At 45.7% G+C, this 25111-nt stretch overlaps 1 protein-coding gene across 2 annotated transcripts in view; it reads right to left on the bottom strand.

The window, feature by feature from the left end:
- Positions 1–25111, bottom strand: part of LOC146186739 (corticotropin-releasing factor-binding protein) — a 174299-nt gene that overhangs the window by 26510 nt on the left and 122678 nt on the right. The gene's annotated exons all lie outside the window — the stretch shown is intronic.

Raw genomic sequence — 25111 nt, 5'->3', positions numbered from 1 at the left:
CGCATTATATCAGACACAGCGGCGTCAGTGTCCACAAGAGCGAGAACTGCGACGCCATCAACAAACACTTCGATAACGTTGGCCGGGGAAGACAGAGGACTTGCACAAGTAGAGGAAAACGCAGTTCTTGCCTCCGGAACTGCGGCTCTTAGTTTTCCTCCGGGCCAGCAGGAGAGCGACGGTGCAGCGGCGAGAGGGAACGACGGCGGGGAGACGGCGTTAGGCGGGAGGAGTGGGAGGAGCGGTCAGGATAAAATGAGCCCGTAGAAGTGCCAGCAGGGACAGGGGGAGGGGAAGGTTCATAGTTTGAACTGTAGTTGTAACTGTACAGGCGGGGGCCATTGCGGTGTGGCTGCGTGCGCTGGCGACAAAGCCGGGCGACGTGGCCAGGAACGCCACATGAATAACAGATTGGGCGGTTGTCGGAGGTCCGCCATAGATTGTTGACCGGACGTTGAGGAGGCAGATAAGGGCAGGGCGGAGGGCGTGGTGGTGGTAACGGCGCAGCATACGCGACAGGGCAGGGTGGTGGTCTGGCGGCAACAGCGGCGTACGTTAACGGGGCTGTCACAGGCGTAATTTCAGAGCTTGGCGGTAAAACTTCTGCAACTTGCTCCTGGATGGTGCGTCGAAGTGCAGAATCTATCGATGGGGTGGTTGCGTCAGAAGCAGGGAGGAGCGATAGTTGGCGAGCCACTTCCTCCCGTATAAATGCCTTGATCTCGGGAAGTAGGGAAGGTGGTTCAGAAGTGAGTCCGCATGCTGTCGGAGGCACGAATAACCGATCGTTCACGAGAGAACGCCGAGTTGAAGCTCGTTGCCTCTTGAGGACGACGTAACTCTGACAGAGCTGAACCATTTCGACGACGGTTTGGGGGTTTCTGGCCGTCAACATGTGAAATGCATCGTCGGAGATTCCCTTCAGGAGTTTGGTGATCTTGCCAGCTTTGGACATAGAAGGATCAACACGTCTACAAAGATCCACAATGTCCTCTATGTAGCTGGTGAACGCTTCATCGGGATTCTGAGCGCGGGCTTCGAGGCGTTGTTCGGCGCGCAGTTTGCGCACAGCGGAGCGGCCGAACACCTCGAAAAAGCTCGTTTTGAAGGCCGACCAGGTGGGTAGGTCGGGTTCGTGGTTGCGGAACCATAAATTTTCTATATCGGTCAGGTAAAAGAGGACGTTGGCTAACTTCGTGCTGTCGTCCCACTTGTAGGCGCTTACGCGTTCGTAGGAGGATAGCCAATCGTCTACATCTTGGTCGTCGGCGCCACTGAAAAAGCTGGGGTCACGCTGGCGAAGCTCACCAGAGCACAGGATGGTAGGGGAAGCGGTGGGATCAGTCAAGCGTGGAGTGGTGGTCTGGCTTGTTGCCTCAGGCATAGCGGATGGCGGAGCGAGTGTGCGGCTGCGAAGCTCCAGTGTGAGAGGAGGGAACGAAGAGCAGCCTCCACCAAATGTAAGGGTACGTTGAAGCTCAGGTCGGTGTTCCGGTCGACCGCTTAACTAGCGCGTCAGTCTCTTGCGTCTTGTTCTTTGTCTGCCGTCTTCTTTGTGGCACGCGCCTTTCGACATACGCTTGTCGTCTTTGTCACCGTCAACAGTCACCGAGCGCTGGTGTGACACTACATACTAATTATAGTCGACTACGAAATTGGTAACTGATCTTAAGTTCATTCTCACAACAAGCCTATAACCACTCGATGCTTCCGAATTAATATCGAAGTATCATGCAGCATTGCCTCATTGACACTTTGTCAGTGATGTAATGAAGTTTGTCACAAAATATATTACTTTCTAGCATTCAAATACGAACCCCAACGTAACTTCGTGTCGGTATTCAAGGGAACCAAAGAAATGCCTAAAATAGCCGTACGTTGACTGAAGTATTGGGGTTCCTGCGTTACTACATCCCTCAGAGTCCTTTTTTCAGTTCATGAAGTAAACCTATAAACTATTATTTTACGATCCTGTGCCTTTCAAAGTGAATAAAACAGTATTAGTGTATAATGTGTAACAGGTCACCATTTAGTGAAAGTGAAATCAATCAGATCGGCCATTTAAGTTATACGTCGAGGAACGCAGGCAAGCCAGCAACATTCTCGCTCGAGCTCGTTCGGCGCGTATTCGGGTACGACCCCAGTTTCTAACGTGACGGCGTTAAAGACCTCCTACACCGAAAATTCGGTGCCGGCGCCAGCGTTGTCGTTTGAAGCGAAAAATCGCGAGCATGGCACTGGCAGACGGTAGCTGGCAGCTGACATGGCCGAGCACTAACTGGACGTAATGTTGCCTGACGTTGGTAGGGGCTGCCAACTCGGGCCTCTCCTTTCACATGGGAGGGGAATATCCCAATCAGCCTGCAGGACGTATACCTATAGGCCACGCAGGCACTTTCGTACGTCTTGGTTAGGCGGAGCTTTATATGTGCGGTGGCAGCCTGCGCTATCTCGTACCCTTTGAGACGGAGGTTAAGTGTGCCCACAGTTTGTCTCCCCATTTCGTTGACGCAAAGAAACCGTTACACTGCTGTACTCAACTGTGTAAACAGCGTGGATGTACCAACAGGAACTTAGGAAAGCTCGTGTCACGATATTCTAAATTCTATTCGAGGGTGCATTTATTTGCGTTGACCAAGATTCGTTTATGGCGCTGAGCTGAAGCATACTAAAAATATTTTACTATGTGAGCCACATTTCGTTACGAAAATTAGTGAAATAAACGACTTCAAGCTGTTCCGCATTGTTTTGTAATCTACTCGGAGCATAGTTTCCTTGCCTAGTCTGCAGATAAAGAACTGCCCTCCGACCGGATTCCCGCGGTATTGCCAGAGCTTTCAGGCCTGATATAGCTCGCTGCAAGGAAAAACATCGCGACACCTACCAATATAAAAAGCTGCATTGGGCCACATACAGGAACAAACATTAGCGTCTATTTGGCATTCTCATCGGTGCAGCTGACGCACTGTTTTCGTGTGTCTCATTTCAGCGCGCGGTCGCGTCAAGGACTGCGGTTGATTGCAATGCACAGCCTTTCTGCGAATGAACATCATACGCCCTGCATTACTTCGCACCGAAGATTGGTCAGAAGGGTACATAAAAAAAAAAAAACAATAGTTCAATTCTGTGCGTTGTGCAGATCCGCCGACATCATCGAAGATACTCGCAAGACAACCCCTCGCCGAAGGAACGTACCGACGTGGGCAGGTTTTTCTGTCGCGCTCCAGTGGTCCACTGAGAAGTAAACGAAGCGAACATTTTCAAGCCGACAATTGGTTCCACAGGCGGTGCTCGCCGTCGACCAAGTTCCATAGAAATACACGCAGGAGAGAAACGTGCTTAGTGTCCTTAACACAGTAGTCGCGCTACGATTTGAATTTGCTGATTAGATTACCAGTGCCTATATGATATCATTGGAGGATAGTAATGTCTTCAAAACTTTCTTGGGCAGCCCTGAAATGCATTTATTGCATGAAGTACAAATGTACCTGTGCACTTTCACAAGCACAGCTGTTGCGTTTAACTCGCTAGCTTTTTCAGAATAGGGGACCTTACATTTGACAATAAGGAACCCTAGCATGCCCAAACCATGCGTTAATTTCTTCTAACAGTAGCTATAATACCTATATAGCTCCCATTAAGCTTCTTGCTTATATAACTTTCATACGTCCTAAACTTGATTACGCATGTGCTGCATATGATCCCCACTATACTAACCTAATCACCACGCTCGAAGCAGTCCAAAACCGCGCCGCCAGATTCATTTGCTCAGACTACTCTCGCTATACTAGCGTTACAGCACTAAAATCTCAGCTTAATCTCCCAACACTGGCCTGTCGGCGTAAAATCGCCCGTCTTTCGCTGTATCATAAATTTTATCACACTTCCGATCATGAAACTGCCCCGATAACACGCGCTCATCGCTTTTCTCGTCATAGTCACCCTAACGCCGTCTACCCTGAACGGGCCCGCACCGAAACATATAAAATGTCATTTTTTCTTCGAACAGCCAATGACTGGAATGACCTTCCATCCGAAGTGGCGGCCATCATCAATCGTGTTCTATTCAAAACCGCCATTGAAGACCATCTGTGTTCGTATTAACTTTTTGTTTGCCCACCCCTCATGTAATGTCCCCTGTGGACCCTTGAGGAAACAATAAATAAATAAATAAATATATGTTCCAAGAAGTGATGCTTGTTGGGTGAGTTGGTGGTTCATGATGGTAAAACAGCGCATAATACGAGGGACAAAGAAGGAACACACAGGCGAGACGAGCGCTGACTATCAACTGTTTATTGCTTGCCATTACCACGTATAAATGTACAGAGGAACAGCTAACAAGAAAGGAAGATAAGCAAACACATTGATACAACTCAGCACGCCGCTGGTTGCCATCGATAAAGATAGGAGAGCTCTTTTTCTGATAGTGCTAGTGATGCCACGCTCACACACCTGTTACCTACACGTGCAACATTCATAGCCTCGATTATCTCTGAGTTGTATCAGTGCGTTTGCTTATCTTCATTTCTTGTTAGCTGTTAATCTGCTCATTTATACGTGGTAATGGCAAGCAATAAACAGTTGATAGTCAACGGTCGTCTCGTCTGTGTGTTCCTTCTTTGTCCCTCGTATTGCACGCTGTTTTACCATCTATATGTTCCCCTCCGAACCGTCACAACTTAGGTCTGGTAACAGATATTGCTGTAAGAATACAGGCGCTCTTTAAGCGTTAACCCACAGAAATATCAATTCATAACAGCAACTTATTGTGTCAGAAAAGGTTAAAGACTAGGTATGACAGTTATAAAGTACAGAAAGGTATGGTCGAAAGACTTTAGAATGTGTGACTTCATTCGTACGGCGGCTAGTGGCCCCTGAATTTTCCGGGGCACAACGGTAACCTCTGAGCTTACCTTTGGAGAGCCGGATAAACAACGCAAGCACTGAAGAGCGGCGTAGCACCTCCATCTAATCTGGAAGAGCTACTGCTAACTCATTCTACGTACAGGATTACTAACTGACACCGCAACAGACTCGGCCGACTTTTAGTGAGGCCGAAGAGCAGGATGTACCTGAAGATTATTCTAAGCTTGCCTGCCCAGACTCTTCGAACCCAGAAAACAATGAAAGACTTGTCGCTATTGCCATGACATGAGAAATATATTTAAAAGCATCTTAATGCATTTCGTTTTTTGAGAAAATAACTAGATTCATTAGAAGGAAATATAGCTTTTTAACATTTGTAACATCTGCAGCTCGGTGTGTTCAGATTAGAACGGCAATCGATGCCCCATGACCTTTTTTTGTGTTTTAAATTAATTTTTTACGTGCGATGTGCAAGTGTCTCGACACAAGGATATGAGATTTAATTTTGCAAGATATGGCATAGATACGTCGAAGAAAAAGAAAAAAGAGTCGTATGTCACTGCAGATGGAAAACATCGTTTTTGCCATTTCAAAAAGTTGTAAGTTTGGACACCTGTTGCTAGCTTACTAAAATGTTATCATTCATTATTTTTTATGCAGTAAATCTACACAACGTTTTCTTTTATGGAAATTATTAAAAACCTGTTTTTTTTCGTTGATTTAGTAAAAAATTGCAAATATGGCTCAAAAGGCACGCGCTACAAAAAATGTCAATTTTCAACATCAAATACGGGCATGATGGGTTATTGTTAGCATTAAATATTTTCTGCTTTTTATTAAGATGATTACCTTGATTTTATGCTAATTTGGTGCTCTAGATTCCTAGGTATGTTCTTCACAACGCATCAAAATCGCACAAGATTCGAAAACAGCGAAAAAGGCGGAACATTGATTACAATAAACAATGCAACCACTTTCGACTTTTTTTAATACCCGTCTAATCAATACCACAGAAACATTACGGCCTAAAGGAGGATTGCATTACATTGTATAAAATTATAAAGATGAGTGTAAATCTAAACGCTGGTTTTAAAAATTGTCAATATTCAACCCTACATTCTGGCATGGCTTAAGTGTTGCCACTGCAACTTCTTTCTATATTATACAGGCCTAGTTCTCTATTTCTGGAAGCTTTAGAGGCACTATACTTGTTTGCTCTTTCTACATATTTTAAAATCGGTCAAAATTCAAAATTATCAACAAATGGACTAATTTGGCTTGAATTAACTGCCGCATCTTCGATTTTTACCGAATTCTAAAAAATTCCCAAGCACTTTATAAAAATCTGGTAATAAAATGTACCATATTATGTAAACTAATCATATAAGGATAAACATAAAACTGAACGCGTTTTCGTTTTATAGAAGCGCAATTGGATTTCTTTAAGGAGTAGGCATCAAAAGTTCGATTTAGTATTTAGTGAATTTAGTTACATTTAAATTGTGGAACATTCAAAGTCATCTCAATGCTTATAAAGTCGTTTTCTGCTTATTGGCAGTGCTGATGAATGCTTGAAGGGTAATATATAAATTTGCTATTTCTGGAAATTTCATGGGAGAACGGAAGTGACGCTTAAAATTTTCCTCTATCCTGTATTTTTCCTTTTGTTGGGAGGGGCTGTGCTGTTCAATTCAGTTATTAATTATATAATTTCATCCTCCACATGCTAGTTACGCAATTTCTGCATGACTGAGGAGGATTCATATGATTCTTGTAAACTATAAGGGCCATCTATTTTGATTTGGTTTATGGTGTTTAATGTCCAAAAGCGACTAAGGCTATGAGAGTCGTCGTAATAGAAGGCTCCAGAAATTTAGACCAACTGGGTTTCTTGAACATCACGGATATATCCCAGCTCATCGGTGTCTCGCTTTTCGTCTTCATCGAAAGTGGCCGCCACTGCTTAACCGCTGAGCCACTGCGGCTGGGTGCTATTTTTAATTCGAAAGCATTACTTCGCTATGTTCACATATTTTTGCTCACAGATCGCGTCAGCAAAATCATGTCCGCCGCAGTTGTGAGTAATTGAGAAGGGGTAGAGGTGTGGGGAATTGAGAAGTGGTAGAGGTTAATGAGTATTGTCAATCGATAGAAGGTGACGCATTGTTGTGTGCGGAAAAATAATTAGACCAATAAGTTAATTAGGTAATTATATACAGGCAAAATGTAAAAGTAAAGGCTAAAATGGTCTCATTAGCAAATGGCTTGACGCCACATTTGAATGTATCAAATACTAAAATAGGTAATTAAATCAGTCAATTAATGTGACGTCAGGAATGTGACGTCACGAAACCGGAAGTAGAGCCGAAAAAGGGCATAAGAAGGGATTGGCGCAAAATTTTAAAGTAATAATAATTATTTGACAGGAAGGGAAAGGCGCAGTATCTATCACACTTGCTGACTTGCTCCGTGGACGCCTGAACCGCGCCGTAAGGGAAGGAATAAAAGTGGGAGTGAAAGTGGAAAGAAAGATATAGGAGCTGTAGTGAAGGGCTACGGATCCTGACCGCGGCGGCCGCGTTTGGATTGAGGCGAAACGAAGTGGCGTCCGTGTGCTGTGCGATGTCCGCGCACGTTAAAGATCCCCAGGTGGTCAATTTGAAACTACTGAAGACTAAAATGGGCAAACAAGAAGTGAATTAATGTGACGTCAAGGACGTGACGTCACGCAACCGGAAGTAGAGCCGCAAAAAGGAACACGAAATGATAGGTTGTTGGTTGGTTCACAGGAAGGGAAAGGCGCAGTAACTGTCACACTTGCTCTGTGGACACCTGAACCGCGCCGTAAAGGAAGGGAGGAAGGTAGGAGTGAAAGTCGAAAGAGAGAAAGGGGAGCCGTAGTGGAGGGCTACGGAGTAATTTCGACCACCTGGGGATCTTTAACGTGCGCTGACATCGCACAGCACGTGCACGCCACTTCGTTTCGCCTCCATCGAAACGCAGCCGCCGAGGCCGGGTTCAAACCCGGGAACTCCGGCACAGTAGTCGGGCGTCTTACCACTGCGCCACCCCGGCGGGGCAAATGATAGGCACGCAATTTGAAAGTACCAATGACTAAAACATTGACTAAAATGGGTAAACAAGAAGCGAAATATTGTGACGTAGATTATGTGACGTCACGCAACCGGAAGTAGAGCCGAAGAAGGGCATAGGGAGGGATCGGCGCGCAATTTGAAAGTACCAAAGACTAAAATAGGTAAACAAATGAATTAAGCAACTAGAAGCAACCAACAGCAGCATCCGTGCTTTGCTTTCGCACTCTGATTCTGCAGTGCTCTTTATTTTTGTCTGTTACAATATATGCTTTTTTTTCTTCTTTTATTCATGTTGTAAAATAGCTTACTGTGGAGTAGTATATACTAACGTTCACCTAATTCGATCCGCCAACATGTTTGGGAATACCTTGGAAACAACGGAAATAACTCAGTCGGTCCGTGATTATTCATGTTGTAAAGTGATTTGGGTCCGCCAAGCACAGCACGTTTTCCGATGGTAGTTCAATTCAAGCTGTAGTATATAGAGGCTATGTGGCAGTTGCATTTTTGAGGATCGCTATAGTGTTCTTTTTGGCCCACGGCGTTCTCTTCTGTTTTGATGTAAGTACACTGAATAGAGGAGGAAATATGTTTCTTTACAACTGAAGGCGTATATGTCAGGGAGAGAAATAAATTTCGTTAAAGCTACTGCGAATTGCAGAAAGGAAAGAGAGAGAAAGTAACATATAATGACATGAATTGGAGAAGAGGTCACAGACGGTAACGTGTAGCTAGTCACGCTGGTTTCCAGCCAGCGTACGTTAGTACGCTGCTTACTTTATCGAGCACACTAGGTACAAAGCTTCACATTCGTTGGTGTGATTATTACCTCGGCATTACAAAAATAAAAGAGATGCATCACATTTATTTCCCTTCGATTTGGCTCACTGGAAAAACAAAGCTCCGGGCGTACATCTGAGTTGAATAAATATGACATCTGCTGACAAAGGTAGCTTTTACAGCGCAACATTATCAATGCTTGCCTTTCTCACACGTCCCTAGGCAAATCGTGATGGCGCGGTCCACGACTGTACCGCTTTAATAAAGTTAGGATGAGAGTAGTCGACATGTACAGACGAGCGGATGATATTCTGGCAGAAAGATACGTGCTATACTCAAAGACGGCATCCCGCATGGACCGGTTTAATTATTGATTTACATACTTTAAATTACTGTGGCCCCCAGTCGAAAATTCTATAGAGAATCAGCTTGGAATGCCTGAGGCCCGCAAAAAAGGCGATATAGTATAGGGTAGCGCCACAAATAAACCTTTTGCATATACATATATAGTGACGATGCTGAATTATTATGACGCAAAGGCATCTTCGGGCTATAAAACCACAAAACTGGGTATTTTCTTTACACAGAGAGTGGTCAAAGCCTATTTCCGAGACATTTACCGCAGCTAAGCCGAGTACCACGCCAAAGGAAAGCGTGTGCAGCAGTCCTGATTTTAAATAATATAGCGCGAGTGTCTACCAAACTAGTGGTAAGCACCTTATAACGGCGACAAGCGTGCTACACGGCTTGAGTTCGCGCCCGAATGTAGGGCGTCTTCTGCTACACTGTACCGATCACGGGGACACGCACCCTGCCGCAGTACCTCATCGCAAAAAACAACAACAAAACAATTGTAAGAACAGCAGGCAGTACTGCGCAACTGCTTTGCTTGGTGCCTCTTTTATCCTGTTCGGACTTCATAGGGCTGCTCAATGTCCTCTATGGAGCGTCACGTTTTCGCGAACAGATGTTGTGGCAAGACGTGTGTCCTCGTGAGAGAAACAGCGTAGCAGACGACGCTCTGTTCCTCTAGCCGTGTTTCACGCTTATCGCCGTTGTAAGGCGCTGACCAGCAGTTTGGTCGACGCTCGCGCTCTATTGTTAAAATTTTGAAGGTTGTAGAGATTGTATTACTGGTTGGCATCTGGTAGCACAGGGGATGGAACACCTAATTTCCTACATGATCACAGATAAAAAATGCAGTTCCTAGCACAGATGTCAGGATCGGAAGCAGAATAAGCCACGATTCCAAACGGCACAAAGAACGCCATTAACATTGAGAAATTACCGCGGCGCGATTTTTCTCGAATAAATTGAAAAATAGAAAAGTGCACGGTCTGGCACCAGTTACATAAAAATAATTCTGCTTTAGGGCCGCAGTCTTCATCATTACGGGCATGGTGTAGTTACTATATACAATGACTGTTCGAGTTACATACACGAACTAATTAAGTATATAACTCTTACATTGAAAGGCGTACACAATGGAGATTGTATAGAGACGTTTCAATGCAATTGAATGTCTTTTAACATCATGGTATACATGATGGCACTTATTGCTCTTTGTTTACTTTTGAGAAGACACCTATTCAGTAGTATACAGGTAGCAGACCTCAAAGACCAGGTGAAATCTGTCTTGGAAACGGCTTTTGTATACTGAAGCAACACTTGGCTTGTGCGTCGTCCTACCTTTTTGCACTCGGGCTCCAGTGTCCGACGATCCCCTGAAGCACACCAAAGGGACCTTTACTTCTGCGACACTAATGGTGTTGAGCGTTATTGAGAGCACAGTATTGACACTTCTGACACTTAACGACACTTCTGACACAGTACTGACACTTAACGACACTTCCGAAGAGTCACGTGCAACATACATGTATATTCTAGTCCCCCTAATCGGTACCAAACCTGCACAAGCGTGGTTCCTCGCATGCAGCCATTGCGCGTATGACTTGCGGCTGCATTTGTCGTCGTCCCTATTGCGGTCGACCGGACTCTCAATCACTAACTTCAGCAGCCTTGCGCTTCAGTAAGCGATCGATAGTACACGTGCTAATTGCGATTCCGGGCGATTCATCCTGCCCTACCTGCTTCAAGGGCTTCAGCGCGTATGCAGAGTTCTTGTCGACAGTATTTTTAGAGCATCTACAACCTCATTTTGAAATTTTATCACAGTATACCGCTTCCCTTCAACCCCTCTCTATCGGTCGCTGCAATGGATGCTGCTGTCATTATGTTGATAATGAGCGTTGTCATTTTCTTCACATCCCATCCACACATGAACACATGAAGATTTATAGCTCTGCCGTGTTCGGCGACTTTGCTGTTCTCCATTCTCGGCAAATTTGGAGGCTCAAAAGTTGGTCCCCGTTTTTGGTGTCTGATTAAAACACCACTGCTCTAATCGTCGCCTTCCAAGGAGAAAAAACCCGTGGGTTTAATATTCGGTAGACGAGAAAGGAAGGCATAGGCAAGCACTAATACATGTTTTACGTCTACGAGCACGCACCACAGCTCTCCATCTCTAATCCGTCGTACAACTGCAGAGGACTATGCAGTAGTGACTCCACGGAAACGAAAAACGTGCCGTCTGCTTCACAACTTTAGGTCATGCTAAGCACATTTTTTATGCAGGATTTACGTAGAAACGTACACGGAATTCTTAACACTGATATTTTACGCGCCAAACAAAACAATTTTATTTATTTTTGAAGGCAGTTCAGTTCACTGATTTCTTATAAAGAGCGCTGAAATGCATTCGTTCTCGATGGTTTGAAGTATGACCCTCGTGTTTATTATCAGCATGTGGACTAAACTGGGTGGCATCCGGATTAAAGCAGCTGACGCATGTATTAGTTGCATTGACACTGGGATGAAATTCATCGGCGCTCATATTAATTGAGTTAGCATCTGGAATAAATACCCTGGATCTTAGATTAAGTGTTTAGAACCATGATTAAATGGCGTAACCCGCCGATTAATCGATTGTCTCTTACATTATTTTTGTTTACACTTAGAATAAATTCAGTGGAAAAACCTGCAGTAATTCTCGAGGCCAAGGTTATCATCTTAGTATAATCAAAGAGCTCTAGGTAAAAGCAGCTGTGCTCAGAATTATGCTCGCCGAAGACGGAGCTGCATACAAGGAACCGGGCGCCATGCTGTTGGTGATTTCGAGTACCACCGGGTGGTAGTGAGAAACATTTGTAAGGCTGCCTGACACATGTGAAACCGCGGCCCCGATGGTGCATGTAAGCAGCATGTAGGCTGTGCTGCGGGTGCGGTGTCTCACGCTGCCGCAAACTTGAGCTAGCTAAAACGCATCTCGACAGATGTAGTGAATCGACCAGAGTGTGCGAATCGACGCCAATCGCAACCGTGAACGACATGGAAAGCATCGCTAAAAATATTTAGTGGCGGAAGCCCACGCTTGCGATGAGTTTGCTAAGGCGCGGGCACGGTCGCATGGAATGCATGCAAATACGTGCTTCCAAGAGCCATTGAGGTTACACAATAAAAAAGGTGCTCGTGAAGTCGCAAGCTATACCACGAGCAGAAGCTAGATCAGACTCTTCATAACGCGTCAAGTGTATATGCACATGAGAAGCAACCACAGGCACGACCCTAAATGACGAGCAGGGGGCCATTGCGCACGGTTTGCCGAGAGTGAGTGCGTGCAACGAGATCACTGAGAGGGTCTCTGACAGGTTGGGCGTCTCACGCGATAAGGAAAGCTATAGTCCAGCAGGAGACGTTGTTGTTGTTATGGCTGTAGGAAGAAGGAAAAGAAAATGCACGGGCCTGCTACTGGCTCTATAGCTGAGCAACCTCTGCTGCCTCGTGCTGACAGAAGAGAAAATAGAAAAGAAGGGAAAGGAAGGGGGAGAGAAAGACGCGCGCTGCAACAACAGCCGTCGTCCACCACTGGGTGGCTGGTGCAATGACGGCCTACAACAGATAAAAATTTGGTGGCAGTCTAGCCCCCGCCGCATGCGGCGGTGACCTACCTGTCCCAGCCCTATCAGGGGAGTAGGAGACCTTCTCCGTCGGTGAAGCAGGTGGTATTGGGGCCGAAGGCAACCCCGCTACATTCTGAACTAGTCGATTGCCTCGATGCAGAACACCTGCCCAACTTCCGATGGTGCCAGCACGAGTGTACACGTCACGCGAACGTGAAGCACGTGACGTCGACAGGCGTGAACGTCCCCACTCTCCTGCGCAGGTCTGTTCGTGCTTGCTCGAAGCGAATGAGCCGCATAGTGCTATATTGTTGCGGCACAGTCAACATTTTAAGGATAAGTGGTGTAAGCAGAACTGCAAGAGGTTAGACTTGCTGCGAAGGTAGTGCCTGCCTCAAAATGCACAAAAGCTATGCTTGTGAACGTTGTGCCCGCAGGAGGCATTCTATGGCCTTTCTCGTCTTTTCAAATTAGCTGGGAAAGAAAGCCCAGCCCTCTTGTAATCGTGGGACGTGTAATACCGCACTGGTTAATGCTTTCCGCTGTGTCCAGCGCCAAGAAAGAACGAGGAAAAGATTCTGGAATATGCTGGTTGCCTGCAATTGTGTCCCAGCGCATGGTTTTCGCCCTCCTTTCTCATTGCACCCTTGACGAGTGGGTGCGCAAGCAGTGGCTTCCTGAAAATTCCGGATGACCGGAGGATAGAAGCGCAGTCTCAGGCAAGCGGCAGGCATTGAATTCTCTCTCAATGCTCCTCTAATTGCTGGAAATTTCTAGGTTGTATATGTCTATACATAAAAGCGCTTTGCCTTGTGAAAGTCTGTCTCTGCATAGATGCAAAATGTGCAAACATTTTAAATGGCTTAAAAAAAAAACTATTTTCTTCACTCTCTTTTGTGAAACTATAAAATCTTCAAAAAAATATGAAACACACCACAGAAACAGCGTCGATTTATTAGCCGTTGTGCTGTTATCATCTGTTTTGGTTTGGCTTGGCTTGGCTGGCAGCTGCGACTGCGATAGTGGCGCTAGTGTATCTGTGGCGCAAGTGTGGCGCAAGTGTATAAAAGGTGCGAGAATAAACGGGGGTTCATTTCGTCGCTTGGGAGCTCGGTGTCTGGACTGCTTTCTCTGGCAGCGTTCCGGCGCGGGTGCAACGGCGCCCCCCCTGCCTGGGCTAACACGACATGGTGTCAGAAGTGGCCGTCTACGACATGGTGTCAGATGGTCAAGAATCTTCCCACTGAGCCAGGCACCTTACATCCACGATGTCGAAGACGCCTTCAATACGGCTGCATGGACTGCAGCAACCGCCACCGTTGGACTTTGACCGCACGTCAGAGTGGCCGGCGTGGATCGAACATTTCGACGACTTCCGATATGCAACGGGACTCAACGAATGCTCCGGGGAGGCTCAGGTACGAACGCTGTTGTACACAATGGGAGGCAAGCTCGTGACATATTCAAGACGTTTTCACTATCTGACGAAGACGCCAAGAACTATGAAACCGTAAAGAAAAAGTTCGACGGGCACTTCGTAAAAGAGAGGAACATCGTGTACGAAAGCGCCTGTTTTCACAGACGCGTACAAATGCCAGGAGAGTCGGTAGACCAGTTCGTCACTGCGCTACACGGCTTGGCGGAACGTTGCGACTACGGTGAACTAAAAGAACGAATGATCCGAGACAGACTGGTTGTCGGGCTCCGCGACGCAAAGCTCTCGGAAGCTTTGCAAATGGATTCTCAGCTCACGCTGGCTTCGGCGTTGTCGAAGGCTCGCTTAAAGGAAAGCGTCCAACAGCAGCAAAGTACTCTACGAGGACAGCACAGCCATCAGTCATCGGAAATTCGTGACCAGGACCCCAATGTGGACGCGGTGGTTCAACAGAGGCACAAGGGACGTCTGCATGGGCAACGAACGTCGGAGGTGCGGTGTCCTTTCTGCAGTGGCGACGCCCACCCCAGGACAATGTGCCCAGCCAGAGCTGCCAAGTGTCTTCACTGTGGCAAGAAGGGACATTTCACAAAGGCCTGCTTGAAGAAAGCAACGGCTTCCGCTCAACGAAAGGTACGCGTCTCAGCGGTCAACCAGGAAACTGGAGAGCTACGCGTCTCAGCGGTCAACCAGGAAACTGGAGAGACTTTCGTGGGATCAATAGTTGCATGCAGAAAAGCGCGATTCGTTCAGGTGCGCATTAATTCTGTGCCCATTTTTGCAAAGGTTGACTCAGGTGCTGAAGTGTCAGTATTACCAGCAACGTTTCCGGGATTACCGTCCCGACTGGTAAAAACCGATGAAATCTTGCTAGGTGCAGGAGGCAGTAAGCTTAACGTACTAGGCAAATTCGTAGCAGAGATCGCATGGAAAGAGAAAACTGTGTATCAAACATGCTACGTTGTCAGTCCGTTACGCGACGTCCTTCTAGGATTACCTGCACTTGAGGTCTTAGGTATCGTGAAATTTGCAGACGCGGTCGAGTCGGGAAACCTGCAGTACGAGACGCGTTTTCCAGAAATGTTCCGCGGTCTAGGTACGATGCCAGGGCAGTACACCATCAGGCTACAAGCTGGCGCTATCCCGCATGCCATAAGCGCTCCACGCAGGGTACCAATTCCCCTGAGGGAGTCCCTGAAGCGCGAAATAGATAAAATGGAGCGGTTAGGCATAATCGGGAAAGTCGATGGGCCCACCGAATGGTGCGCCGGAATAGTTCCGGTAGTGAAACCCTCAGGCGACCTGAGAGTTTGCGTAGACCTCACTAAATTGAACAAATGCGTAGTTCGAGAGCGATTTACGTTACCAACTGTGGATCAAGCTCTAGGGTCACTGTCGGGAGCGAAATGGTTTTCAAAGCTCGATGTCAACTCAGGCTTCCACCAGGTGCGACTCAGTAAAGACTCGGAAGAGCTAACCACGTTCTTAACACCCTTCGGTAGATACTGTTTCACGCGACTACCCTTTGGAATTACCTCCGCTCCGGAATACTTCCAAAAGAGAATGTCTGAGATACTAGGTGGCCTGCCGGGGGTCGTTAATTTCATGGACGATGTCCTAGTGTTTGGCGAAAGCAAAGCTCAACACGATGAGCGTTTAAATAACGTGATCACACGCCTAGCAAGGACAAATGTGACATTAAACAAAGAGAAATGCTTATTCGGGGTTAGGCAAGTGCGTTTTTTGGGTCACATTTTGAATGAGGAAGGTATTCATCCTGATCCAGCGAAGGTCAGTGCTATAAAAGATTTGAGAGCACCCAGAAGCGTTACTGAGCTTAGAAGCATTTTGGGCATGGCGAATCATTTGGGCCGCTTCCTGCCACATTTAGCCCAAGTGACTGCTCCCATGCGTGTTCTTTTGCACAAGGATAGGGACTGGGTCTGGGACAGCAATCAGGAAAAAGCGTTCCAAGAACTCAAAGAGCTTATTTGTTCAGCGCAATGCATGGCTTTGTACGACGCTTCGCTACAAACCCCTCTTTCAGCTGACGCATCGTCTTTCGGTCTGGGAGCAGTTTTGTTTCAAAAGCAAAAAGACGGGCGACGTAGACCAGTTGCATTCGCTTCTCGTTCGCTCACCAAAACCGAGCAACGGTACTCCCAGATCGAAAAGGAGGCGCTGGCGTTGACGTGGGCAGCGGAAAGGTTTGATGAGTATATACGTGGTCTGGAAGTTGTTTTTGAAACTGACCACAAGCCCTTGGTGTCGCTGTTGGGTCACATGGCAATCGACGCTATGCCCCCAAGAATTCAACGTTTTCGTCTGCGCCTGATGCGATACAGTTTTTCTGTATTATATGTACCAGGCAAATCGCTAACCACTGCTGATACTCTTTCACGTTCGCCGTTAGCTCGTACGAAAGTGGAAAGCTGTTTAACTGTCTCAGAGGTAACCGCTTACTCGAAAGCTTGTTTACTGGGTTTAGAAACAGGCGACGATTTCTTGAAAAGAGTAAAAGAAGGTCAAGCAAAAGACCGAAGTGTGTCGAAGCTTGCGCACAGTGTGCAAAAAAGGGTGGCCCAGGAAACAAAATGTTCCCTGTTATCTTCTGCCATACTGGCAGGAACGTGCATGCATTACTTTGGTGAACGGGTTTCTGCTCAAAGGTATGAGGCTTATCATTCCTCAGACCCTTCGCAAGGAAGCGCTAAGCAAACTGCATGACGGTCACCAAGGCATCTCGCGATGCCGCAGTGTGGCTAAAGGTTCTGTCTGGTGGCCGGGACTTAGCACTGAGATAGCGTCATTCGTGAAACAGTGCAGCGTTTGCGCGAGGCATGCGCCAGAACGGATCGAACCGATGATTGCATCGCCAACGCTCTCTTTTCCTTGGGAGAGAGTAGGGGTCGATCTGTTTCAAATTCAGGGACAGCAATATCTTGTCGTAGTAGACTATCTTTCGCGATACCCAGAGATTGCCATTCTTCCGTCAACAAAGTCTGCTACCGTGATAAGCCGAATGAAAAGCATTTTTGCGAGACATGGCATTCCCGAGTGTGTGGTGACCGACAATGGTCCCCAATTTGTCAGTGCCGAGTTCGAGAAATTTGCAAAACTGTATGGCTTCCGTCATGTCACCTCGAGTCCGAGGCACCCCCAGGGAAACGGGGAAGTCGAACGTATGGTAAAGACGGTTAAGAATCTCATTCTAAAATCGGACGACCCTTACTTAGCCTTGCTGGCTTATAGGGCCACACCTGGTGTTCTGAATGTCAGCCCAGCGGAGATACTGATGGGTAGAAGGCTTAGGACGAGAGTCCCAATGCTGCCTTTGCACCGCAATCCGGGACAATGTTGTCTGCAAGAAGCGGCAGCCAAGGACCGTAAAGTCAGAAAGGAGCAAAGCCGCCACTTCGACCGACGTCACCGGTCTAAAAATCTCCCAAAGCTGGAAGCAGGTGATGTGGTGTGGGTGACTGATCTCCGTACCAAAGGTACAGTGCTCGGAGCAGCACCACAGCCGCGTTCATACCGTGTGCAAACGGAAAACGGGGTTGAAGTCCGTCGAAACAGGAGAATGCTTAACCGTCTCCCAAAAGACAGGGTAGATAGCGGGAACTACGAATTTCCGGATAGTCAGGAACAGCCCAGCAGGGCCGGATTGGTAACTGGAGTAGACAACCAATTCGACGAAGCCCCGGAAGCTTTGGTGCCTCTAACTCAGACGGAGACTGACGGTGGCGATTCTCAAGCTAGAATTGTAACTACGACCAGATTTGGAAGAGTTGTTCGCAAACCCATAAGGCTGGGCGTGGACGACTGATGCTGTAGTGACTGTGTTCTGTCGTGTTTTCTTGGGTGTGTTCCAATGTTATTTTGAAGTGTATGCATGTAAAGTTAATAGTGCTTGAAAAGGGGGATGTGCTGTTATCATCTGTTTTGGTTTGGCTTGGCTTGGCTGGCAGCTGCGACTGCGATAGTGGCGCTAGTGTATCTGTGGCGCAAGTGTGGCGCAAGTGTATAAAAGCGGAGTGCGAGAATAAACGGGGGTTCATTTCGTCGCTTGGGAGCTCGGTGTCTGGACTGCTTTCTCTGGCAGCGTTCCGGCGCGGGTGCAACGGCGCCCCCCCTGCCTGGGCTAACACGACAGCCGTAGACCACAAATGTCAAAAAGGACCATTTTGATCAGACCACTCAAAAGCAAACGTGGGTGGTCAACCGCATATCCAAAGCACATGATATGCGCAAAGTAATAGCAACGGTGCCAAAGCCTACTTGTATGTTTCTGAATTTGTCTGTGACTATTACTACCACTAGATCGCTCCGAAAGTTTCAGTCCCCTTTTGCGCATCTCCATAGCAACCTGCGCCACAGTGCGAAAATGCATGCCTTTTTCGATTCAAAAGTAGAGTGAATAATTTGGTGTAGACCTGCCCAATTCATAGGTATCTCACAATAAAAACAGACTGTGGCAAACTCTACAGAGAACAGCAAACGTTTTTAGATATACTTCAATATCGTTTTCCTCGCACAACTTCCTGCTCTCACTCCACACGGGGTAACTCCACGCATCTTCCTTCTCTTAACTGCGGTCGTGTCAGGGCAGATATAATTTTCTCGTACAAACTCCTTCATGGCCACAGTATGTGTCATAAGCTTCCTACAGTGCACAGTACTGGAAGTTCCGCGAAAGACTTTAGGGAGTTCAGACCGTTTCACGGTTCTCCGCTTTTCCCTTCCCACTCTCCTCTAAACAGAATGGCAATGCTGTTTATTTCTTTTGACCTCACCTTAATATCTTCCGAAACTCACTCTTTTCATCTATATTGGATGTTCGTAGCCCGTTGTATTCCGAACGTATAACTCCCAATATCAAGCCTTTTATACTTATTTCACTTGCGCACTTTCTTCCCTTTACGTTTGTCTATCTCTCCTTACATTTTTTTTTTGCTCGTTCGCAATAATATTTTAGACTTAAACAGTGAATTTCTATCTGATTGTTTATACAGAGGTCTATGATTGTATTTCTTTATTGTCATCATCGTCATCAGCCGAACAGTACCTAAAGCATAGAGAAGGCCTCTTCCATATTCCTCCAATTAACCCGGTCCAGTGCTGGCTGCCTCCACTTGAACTTCAGAACCTCATCCACCCGCCTGATTTCTACCTCCCCCTGCTACGCTTACCTTCTCTTAGAATCCAATCGGTTACTCTTAGCGACGATCGGTTATCCTCTCTTCGCTACACACCCTGCCCATGTCCATTTCTTTTATTTGATTTCCATTAGAATGTAATTAACTCGAGGTATTTCTCTGACTAACTCTTCACACTTCCTATCTCTTATTGTTACACGTGCCATTTTACGTTCTGCAGCTGTCTGCCGTGTTCTCAACTTAAGTGGAAGCCTTTTCATTAGCCTCCACGTTCCAGTTCCATAGGTGACTACAGGTAAGAGGCAACTTTAACATACTCTCATTTTAAGCGAAACTGCCAAACTGCCAGTCATAAACTGCGAGTACTTGCCAAATCCGCTGCATCTTATTCTACTCGTTATTGTAGCTGACATTATTTCTAACTTCGTTTAGGGACTACATATTCATTGGCACTTGGCATGGTTGAATATTAAGATCAAAGCCTTTATAGGCTCATGGGTGTGCGCAGAAAGTGACCGTCTGCCGAGAGTGTCACAGCGTCCTTCATAGAATCACGTGATTTATGAGTAAAAAACTAGTTGCATGAGATATAGTGTTAAAAAATGTCTATGTACAAACTTTTGTTGATGGAGAGCAATAGTGTAATTAATTAGTGCCAAAAACGTCAGTTAGTGAGACGTCGAAATAGGCATGGACGTCGATGTAGTGTGCTGACGTCAAAACAACCTTGAAAGTCGAATTTCTGCAGAAAAACGTGCAAGAATTCTGCAAAACTTTAATTTCAGGCCTCCTCATTGCGTTACATCAAAAACAGTCAGTCGAGAGTAAAAGCCGAAGAAAAGTACGAAAGAGAAAATAATAGTAAGGACAGTAAACACGTGAAAAACCAACAAAAAAGTAGAAAGAGTAAAAAACAAGAAAGCAAAAAAAAAAAAAGGAAAACGAACAAAAATAACACTGAACAAAGAAACAAATGTGTGTAAAAGCAGATAATTAGTGCAAAGAGTCGTGGGAAAGGATTTGCTTAAGATGTGCCTCCAACGAACTTTTGCCTCTATATTTCTCTATTATTATAGTCAGGGACTGTTCTTTTTTTTTTCTCTCTCTGTTGCAATTTTGCGGTGTGTTATGCAAGACATGTTCCTCCTCGAAACCACGTTTACGAGACTGCTTTCAATCTAAATTCCTCTCTTTTGTGTTATTTCATTCTTGTTATGTCTTCTATGACTGTATGAGAAGCTTTTCTGCGCATTTTTTATTGTTATTTGTGCTGCCCCGGTACTACATGGTTTTTCCTGCGCATGTGAAGTAAATATTGATTGATTGGTTGGTAATTGATTACTTTACCATATCATTACCTAGTCTTTTCTTCATATCACTCCCCTCTTGGTCTCTTAGGGTGATCTCACTGTCGGTTTCCGCCAATGCAACTGCGCGATAGCAGATTCCGCGACTGGCCCAAATATTTTACTCCATCTTTGATCATTCTTCTGTAAACCAGTCATGATTTTGATAGGACGATATGGTCTAAAAACGACGCAGCTCCCTTGGCGTTTTTTATAATCTTGTTTGTTTAGATGGCTGCACTGAAAAACTGTCCTGATGCTTAGTTCTAGTTTTTTTTACCGTAAACTTCCTTGATCTCGGTTGAAGCCCCTTACGCGGCAATAGATACTTTGCGAAATACGTGGCATTTGTAAATCTATTCTTTATAGTACTTGCATAATGTCAGCTTTTCTCTTATATCACTATCAGCAACAACATACCACGCTAATCGACTCACATGAACTGTAAGTGCTATATTTTGTGGGCTCAATGAAAGTAAACATGCCAAGACATCGTATTTTTATGAGCTGATGTTTCTGTCTTGTTTCTCTTAAAGTTCAATATATATCAGCTCGAATAAACCTTGCATAAAAATAATGCATATCATTAGCTACAGGAAGCTGCACAAACAGCAGTGTCACTCGCAAGAAAGCTAGTCTTCGAATAAAGCATCTTGAGGGGCAAACACGTTTGTGGTTTTGGGCCGTCTGCACCGTACGGCAGCGCGTCCAGTAATTTTGTTCTACTTTCATTGTTAGGCAAATGATTACAATATAAGTTGTTGCATTCTGTCTGGCGCATCTGTGCGGGCCAGCCTTTAGCGGAAATCGTTGTTCCTCGACTGCGTGCGGTTGGTGGCACTGATGAATGTGTGTGCATGCTCACCGAGCAATACGGAGATAATGAAATAAAAATGTTTCATTGATGGCCCTTCGCAAAGGTGCACAACTGAACACGATGCTATCCAAGTGTTTATTTTGCTCCCTGCGTTGCTTCTACTAAGATGTCATGGGTGTGACCATGACCTTGTGACAAATACCCTTTAGAAGTTAGCGTTACAGAAGGCCGGTGCCTTTGGGCCTTTCATCCTATTTTTTTCGTAGCGTTATATTTCTGCTTAAAATTCGGTGTGCTTTAGGATTGGAGTCGGCGACTACTGAACTTGAGCACATGCACATGCAGTGGGCAATGCTCGGGTGTAACAGTCTCTAGAAATTGGGAACATTTTCTGGGTAAAGATCTTGAGCAGAATTGCATCATATTGTGCAATAACACTCCATATATCCGCAGTTCTTTCCACGGCATCTTTTTGCTGTTTATATTCAAGAACGCGCCTCATTCGTTGTTTTTATAAAGGTCTTAACTACTCCTTGATGAGCGCAAGACAATATTTAGAAGTAAAGTTTCCTGCGCAATCAAAGATTAGACCACTTGCTTGAGCATGTGCACAGCAGTATTCTGCGATAACTGACAGTTTCCTCGCAAAACAAGGTGGGAGAACGATGTACTTTAATCTAGACGTCCTATCATTCTAGGGATGATTGCCACAATGTAATTATTTTATCAATGCTTATTGAAGTAGCCATGCATAAGTATACCGTACAAAAATAGAGCATTGTAACGTTGTCTCAAGTGCTAGATGGTGTTCTTCAAGACAAAACAAAATAAACATGATATGGCTCTTAATGTTTGCATAAAGTACGGGAAAAGAAAAACATAATTTGATATTATTTGTTAATTTAACAAATTGCCTAAATAATATCTGCGTTTTCACTCGGTTAGGTGCGGGAAATATGCAATGCTTGATTGTGTCTCACCTCTGAACGAACTTAATGCGTTCTGTTCTAAACTGATTACTTTAGGCATCCTTTAGTGCAGATTGCCGATATTCGTAATTACAGGAACTTGACCACTGCCCACTGCATTAGGTTTACAGGTTTTTAGGTCGCATTGATGCGCCAGAGGAAGGAGGATTGAGACAAGTAAGTTGACTTTCGCATTTCATGTAAATGCTATCGCAGCGCATTAGAAACAATGGGAACGGAATGCGACGCCGGTCTGAGGCGCTTGTCCGGAAGCGGCGTATTTGGGTTTGCTCGGTACGGTGGCTCCGCAAGGGACAAAACTACAGAAGAGACGAAGAAAGCGGGCTGTTCCGACTAGTTCCGACTAGCATCTACCGCCCCCAGGAGCCGAGCAGCCTAGCGATAAGCGGCGCATGCTTTTTCAATGGGCGTCATGTTAGACGCGGCACTAGCTTGAGAGAGCCTATAATACTATTACTACTACTACTACTACTACTACTACTAAATATTAATAATAATAATACACAAATACTTATCTGCTAATTATTATTATTCATATTATTATTATTATTATTAGTAGTAGTATAGAGGAAGACTCGTTTCACGAAGTTGGCACTGAATTGTCTGTAAGTAACGGCCGAATTAACTGGCTAAATATTATCTTCACAGTTTTAATTAATAATAATAATAATAATAATAATAATATTAATTGTTTCACAGGAAGGGAAAGGCGCAGTATCTGTCACACTTGTGTCTGTGGACACCTGAACTACTCCGTAGCCCTCCACTACGGCTCCTCTTGCTCTCTTTCCACGTTAACTCCCACCTTCATCCCTTTCCTTAGGGCGCGGTCCAGGTGTCCACAGACACAAGTGTGACAGATACTGCGCCTTTCCCTTCCTGTGGATCAATTACTATTATTATTAATAATTAAAACTGTGGAGATAATATTTATCCAGTTAATTCGCCCGTTACATACAGACAATTCAGTGCCAGTCTTCCTCTGTACTACTACTACTACTACTACTACTACTACTACTACTACTACTACTAATAATAATAATAATAATAATAATAATAATAATAATAATAATAATAATAATAGTAGTAGCAATAGTAGTAGTAGTAGTATAGGCTTTCTCAAGCTAGTGCCGCGTCCAGCATGACGCCCATTGAAAAAGCATGCGCCGCTAATCGCTAGGCTACTCGGCTCCTGGGGGCGGTAGATGCTAGTCGGAACAGCCCGCCTTCTTCGTCTCTTCTGTCGTTTTGTCCCTTGCGGATCCACCGTACCGAGCAAACCCAAATACGCTGCCCGGCACCGAGTCAGCAAAAGCACAGATGTACTACCGCACTCGCGAAGGCTTCGGATTTCTTTAAAATGTATTTTCTTCGAGGCTGTTGAAGCGCTAACCGCATGTTTCTACCTTGTATAGAAGCCCACCTGTTTACGGCTCAGCTCTCCGCTGCCCTGGTTGCGTGTAGACCCTCTTCTAAGGGAACCATGTCTAACGGCGACGCTGCTGAAGTGTATGAAAGCGACATTACAGAGGATGTGAAAGCTTATCTATGTATAGCATAGCATTGACTGGGCAAACGCAATACTGCATTTCGGAACAAGCTCGATAGGATAGGAGCTCATCATGGCACAATGTCACACACTAGACAGGCTAGGATGAGACATGAAAAAACCAAACACCGAATGACAATCTCGCCGGAGGCGCCACTCTGAATTCAATATGCAGCACCACATTACGCCACTATCGTACCGGAGATGATGAGCTCTATGTAAACGCTTGCACGTCGTATTACACTTGATGCGCTACGAAATTGATGCGCTATTTTGGCTTTCTATTACATTCGTGCAAACACGGCAGTGGCCAATAATATAAACGCCGAGGCAGTCAAGCAGTTCTCTGACTCTTACCAGAGGGAGTAAAGGGCAACCAACTTTCGTTCCGGCTAATTCGAGGAACCTTCTTTCACACGGAGGTCGGGTGCAGGCGCGAGGACAAAGTGTTCGTAACAGTCTTTCTCACCACTGTCGACAACTTCACCCAGGCGAGGCAAGAGCCCCTTAAGAAGAAAACGACATAATTGTGCATTAATTAGTAGTACATAAAATGTTCTATGGTGTACGGCCCACTGTACGGCGCACAGCTTGGCCGGTGTGGGCATGTAGTGAAGCGTGTGCGCGCGAATGTTCATGGGCCACCGTAGCGTGATACGTGGTACTCGACGAAAGCCCACGCCACGGCGTGGGTTGTGATTTTTGTATGTGTTGAATCTCCATTCCCGAGCGGAGCTCTCACGCAGGCTGGCTCCCGCAAGAAGTATTCTGCGCACTTTTTTTTCTCCTGCCCGACGCATACACTATACGTTAATCAACAGCTAATCTTTCAGTTTCACCTGTCGTTTCCTCGCTCCCTACATCAGCACATTATTCGGTGTTTAGGGTATTGAATCACGTTGCTATGGTGAATTTAGTTTTACATGGTTTCCCCAAAGCAGGTACGTGTAGGAAACTTAAATGTTATGTGCAGCGAGTGGTCAGAAAACACAAGCATGGCGGTAACAGGCGATGAAGGCAAAAAAGAGAACATAGTACAGAGAGGGATGCGGCAGCAGTTAAGATTACAGAGTGCCTCGCGGTGGGCGGTAGCAGTTGCACTCTTTAGAATATGTA

Source organism: Amblyomma maculatum, chromosome 6, assembly GCF_055883805.1.
Source record: "Amblyomma maculatum isolate TAMU_Amacu chromosome 6, ASM5588380v1, whole genome shotgun sequence".
In the NCBI taxonomy this organism is placed as follows: Eukaryota; Metazoa; Arthropoda; class Arachnida; order Ixodida; family Ixodidae; genus Amblyomma; species Amblyomma maculatum.
This window is presented reverse-complemented; position numbering and strand designations above follow the sequence as displayed.